The sequence below is a fragment of the Bactrocera latifrons genome, unplaced genomic scaffold (assembly GCF_001853355.1).
Source record: "Bactrocera latifrons isolate USDA-ARS-PBARC rearing strain unplaced genomic scaffold, ASM185335v1 scaffold_384, whole genome shotgun sequence".
Classification (NCBI taxonomy): Eukaryota; Metazoa; Arthropoda; class Insecta; order Diptera; family Tephritidae; genus Bactrocera; species Bactrocera latifrons.
In genome coordinates, this window is record NW_017537028.1 from 174,736 (window position 1) to 180,440 (window position 5,705).

Here is a 5,705-nt window from a genome sequence, read left to right on the forward strand (position 1 = left end):
TTGTTACCCCTCAATCCACTCCCTTGCGTTATGAGAGTCCATTGCGGCGATGGCGTACCTCTGGTATTGACTGGAACCAATATGGACTCTTCGTTAGGGATGTGGTGTTGGGAATACCGCTGAGGGTTTTTGAGGAGTTGGGGGGGCTAATTGCTCGTCTCTATGAGGTAGGTTGGAGGGATGAATTATAAGGTTTTTGGTAGGTATGAATGTTCTGGAGTTAGCAAAATTAAATGGTGGACGCGTGAGCTAACCTTCAAGAGGAAGACTATCAGGCGAATGAGGTGAAGGTTTCAACGCGCCCGACGGTCCAACTCTGATAGGCAGTCCCAGCTTAGATATGAATTTAGTTGTGCGTATAGGGAGTATAAGGAGAAGCTAGTTAAAGTTAAAGAGGAAGATTGGAGGAGTTTTTTGAGAGAGAATAGGAACGACACCTGGGGTCAGGTCTGTAGGATCTGCCGGGGTCGTAGAAGAGAGGATGTCACCTCTCTTCGCGTCGGTGGCACTCTGTTATCGTCGTAGAGAGAGTGTGCGGGGATTCTGTTAGGTGCGTTCTTTCCTAGGTTGTTCCTCCATTAGATGATGGGGAGTTGTGGTAGGCCTTTGGCCTGGTTATGTCCCTACGGTCCCCAGGTTTTGATGATTTGAATGGAGAGATATGTAAAAGCTTGTAGAAGTTCATTCCGGAATACCTGGAGGCCATTTATAATAAGTGCGTCTGGGAGGGATACTTTCCGCGCAAGTGGAAAAGTGCCGGGGTTGTTGCTCTCCCGAAGTCTCCCGATAAGATCAGGAGCGATCCTCGATCTTATCGGGGCATCAGTCCCCTTCCAGTACTTGGAAAAATGCTGGAAAGAGTCGTGGTGGAACGACCTCAGGAGCTAAAGGTATAGGTAGTTTGTGTTTCGGAAAGGACGCAGTATAGCGGATGCTTGGTTCTATGTTCAGGATGTTGTTAGGGAGAACATCAACAAGTATGTCCGTGGCATATTTGTTGACTTCAAGGGGGYGTTTGACTACCTAAGCTGGGATCGAGTGTAGCAAGGGCTGGAGGAGCTTGGCTGTCCGGAAATTACTCTTTGGCGGAGTTATTTTTCGGACAGAAAGGCCTCTCTTGTCGGCATGAATGGGAGTGTGGAGATTGGAGTGGTTCGTGGGTGCCCGCAGGGTTCCATGTGCGGTCCATATATTTGGAACCTTATGATGGACACTCTGCTTAGGCAGCTCGAGCCTATGTAAATGTTATGCGTATGCGGACAATCTTCTTATTATGGTTGAAGGTCGCTCGCGGTCTGAGTTAGAACGGGCGGGAGGAGATCTCTTAGAGACCGTGAATGCTTGGGGTGTAGGTATGGGGTGGACATATCGAGGGAAAAAACGGTTCGTCCACCTATTGTCCGAGTGAATGGGGTCAGCATCAGATATGTGAAGCAAGTTAAATATCTAGGGTTGACCATGAGTGAAAGGATGTGTTTTACTCCACACTAGGTGTATGTGAAGGAGCGACTGCAGGCAACCGCAGGCAAAATACGCCGCATTTTGAGGAGAGATGTGGAGACGGAGGGATATCTAGGGAGCAAGAGGCTCCTAAATGATAGGGTTAGGCGTAGGTGCCAAGAACGTTGGGACAATAGTCCTAACGGCCGAGTGACGTACGAGTACATTCGTTCGTTGAGGATAACCCAGCCTTCTGATTTTGTCTGAGTCTGGGTTTCCTGCTTACGGGGCATGGGCCTCTGAATGCATTTTTGCATCACAGGCACGTATCGGGGCGGGATTGAAAAATTGGTCACTTTTCATTGCGGAGTGCCCGATGTACTCGGAAATAAGGGATCTGGGTGGTATGGGGATTAACTGGACTGGATTAGATGTTAGTGGTGTGATCTCCACTAGTCGGAATACCGAACAGTTAGGGTTGTTTGTGCGTGAATTATTTAAGCGGCCAAGGCGGTTAGCTGTAAATTAGGGTTAGATTTGTATGATTGCTGTGTGTATGTAATGTATGTATGGGGTCCAACCCCTGGCCACCAGTCCAGAGCAGTATGGAAGCTCAACTGGTAGTAGTCTCGGGTACGAGGTCTGACCGGAGATTTAATTCTGGTACCACGGGGAGCAGGAGCCCTTGGAGGTAGCTCCAACCTGCTCATGCGGACTGGCCAATCGGGGAGTATCGTGTTGGTTGTGGTTAAAACCCAAATGCGGAAAGAACTGACTTTGTCAGTCGAATGAGGAGTTGCATTGCAACTGGGGGCCGGACCCAAAGCACGGCAGAGGTTTTAGATCGGCCTCGAACCCTACCAAGGTGGTTAGTGTGTCCATTCCACACTGCCAATTGGTACTGAAAATGCTTAGCATTCTCAGGGCGCTGATCAACGCATTAATTTGATCCGCTGTGCTTTTGAGTGCCGTGGAGTAAGGCTGTCGTCAGCAGATACCCACGTTAAACACACCGAACGTTGTCAGCAGTGATGTGGGAGCCAAGTCCCGAGTGCGACGAGTGGTTGCTTGATGACAGGAGAAATTTCGTCTTGCCCTGGTTCACCACCAATTCCATTTGCTTCGCTGCCTTATCCATTCTGGAGACAGCCGAACTAATCGGCAAGTGCCAGCAGCTGTACCCTCTTATAGGAGATTGCACCTGCTCGATTAAGTTCTGTAGCTAAATTTTTTTCCCAAAAGGAGTTGAAGAAGTCGCACGATATGGAGTCGCCTTGTCTGAAACCTCCTTTTGTATCGAACGGCTCGGATAGGTCCTTCTCGATCCTAATGGAGCTTTTTGTGTTGCTTATCGTCAGATTACATAGCCGTATTAGTTTTGCGGGGATACCTAAATTAGACATCTCGGCATAAAGGCAGCCACTTTTCGTGCTGTCGAAAGCAGCTTTGAAGTCGATTCTCTTTAGGAGGCTTATCCCACGGTAGTTGGCGCAGATTGTGGGCGCACCCTTTTTGTGGATTGGACAGGGCACACTTCAATTGCAGTCGTTGGGCATGCTTCCTTCCGATCATATTTTGCAAAGAAGCTAATGCATGCTCTTAGCTGTCGTGTATGAATAGCTGGCGTTATGCATTCACTGCCACTCAGCAGACTGGAAAAGTGTTCCCTCCATAATTTTAACATAGTCTGGGCATCAGTTAGTAGATGACCTCGGTGAGTTCCACAAGAGTATGCGATGGTCTTGAAACCTTCTTTAAGTCGACGCATTTTTTTCTAGAATTTTCGAGCATTAACCCTGTCGGCCAGCTTATCAAGCTCATCTTACTCACGCATTTCGGCCTCTTTCTTTTCCTGTCTGCAAATGCGTCTCGCTTCCCTCTTCAACTCTCGGTATCTATCCCATCCCGCACGTGTTGTAGTCGATCGTAACGTCGCGAAGTAGGCAGAATGTTTTCTCTCCGCTGCGACACAGCACTCTCCCTCATACCAGCTGTTCTTTTGCACTTTCCGAAAACCCATGGTTTCGGTTGCAGCTGTACGTAAGGAGTTTGAAATGCCGTTCCACAATTCCCTTATACCGAGTTGCTGACGAGTGCACTCAGAGAGCAAGAGTGCGAGCCGAGTAGAAAATCTTTCGGCTGTCTGTTGTGGTTGCAGCTTCTCGACGTCGAGACTTCCTTATATTTGTTGACGTGCTATTCTTGCTTTACAGTGGCGGCAAATCTTAGCTGCAACAAGATAGTGGTCCGAATCGATGTTAGGACCGTGAAGAGTACGCACGTCTAGAACACTGGAAACGTTTCTTCCATTTATCACAACATCATCGACCTGGTTGGTGAATTTTCGATTCTTAGACAGCCAGGTAGCTTGATGTATTTTCTTATGCTTGAATTTAGTACTACAGATAACCATATTTCGGGCCCGGGTGAAATCGGTCAGCCTTAACCCATTTGGGGACGTTTCATCGTAGAGGCTGAATTTACGACCGTAGTTCCAAAAGTAAGCACGATTTTGATATCATCATTGGTCACATCGGCCTTCTCTTCCGTCGAGGCGTGGGCGCAAATCAGCAATATGTTGAAGAACCTCGCTTTGATGCGGATTGTGGCTAGACGTTCATCCACCGGAGTGAATGATAGTAATCGACGACGGAGTCTCTCTCCCACAACGAATTCGATATAAAACTCCTTTTTATGGCCACTGTAATAAATTCTCACTTTTGTTCTCCTTCAAACGTCATAGATTTTTCCTTACCTGCGTGACCTTCTACACATGACTCCATCCTCCTACCGTTCACACAGAAAGTAAGTATTTTTCTTTAAACGGAGCGACTGCTTCATCGACATACCCCGACACTTTTGCTTCCTTCGAGCCGTGTTATTTAATAATACCCAACGAATACCCTTCTCCCGCCCAACTGACGCGAGGGGCGCAATCCGCGAACGAGCGGAATTAGCCGAGTCATAAAAGGGAAGGGAGCTTTAAGCGTTGCAATCTTAAGCTGCTCAGCTACAGAAACAAAAATTTCAACAGCCAAAATCAAGAATTAAATTAAAGTTTATAATTTTTAAATGGTTCTTGTTAAGAGTAGATAAAATAATTTTTTTAATGAGTGAATCTGTTAGATCAAATGCGCTGGAATAAGAATTGAAATCATGACATATGCGGCGAAATTGTTCGTTTAGCTCAAAACTTGTTCTAGAAATTTTAAAAGTAAGGGGTCTAAACTGCCTTGTAGAGCGAGCGGGAATGTTAAAATTAATATCAGATAAAAGAGAAGGGCTACAGACTGACCCATTCATTAGTTTTACAAGAAATATTATACCAAGCATCTTCCGACGACTAACGAATGTTGGGAGATTTATAAGTTTAGTTTAGTGTTTGGGGGGAAGATTTAAACTGGAATCCCAATGCAAATGATTTAAGGCAAAACGTAAAAATAGTTTTTGAACGGACTCTATTTTCTCAGAATGAACTTGATAACAAGGGTTCCACCACGGAAGCATACTCCAATATAGGCCTCACCGAAGATGTTAAAAGAATTTTTGTGGTAAGCGGATCACTAAATTCTTTAGACCAACGTTTAACAAAACCAAGAGCACCTTTAGCTTTAAAAACCATGGAAGATGTGTGAGGATTAAAATTGAGTTTGGGGTCCATAGTTACTCCCAAGTCAACAAAACTRCATACTTGCTCCAACCTAAAGTTTTGTGTTACGTATGAAGTAGGGTCTACAGATCTCCGTGAAAAGCACATCGTTTTACATTTCTTAAGGTTCAATGGCATGTCATTTCTAACACACAAAGAAGCTAGGTTGTTTAAGTCTGTTTGCAACTGACATCTGTCACTATTTGAAGGGAATGGTTTAAAAAGTTTTACATCATCAGCATATAATAAAACTTTTGAAAACTTAACAACAGATGATATGTCATTAACAAATAACGAGAACAGAATTGGTCCAAGATGGCTACCTTGAGGAACGCCTGAAGGAACATTGATTATGTCGGAAAGAGTATCGCTAAATATGACTTGTTGAATTCTAGTACTAAGATAAGAAGCAACCCATTTTAGAAATATTGGTTGAAAACCATGAAGATCAAGTTTATTCAAAAGAATTGAATGGTTTACTTTTTCAAAAGCTTTACTAAAATCTGTGTATGTAACATCGGTATTCTTATTCTCCCTAAAGCCCGTTGATACATGTGATACAAATTCCAGCAAATTAGTTATTGTAGATTTCCCTTTACGAAAACCGTGCTGAGAA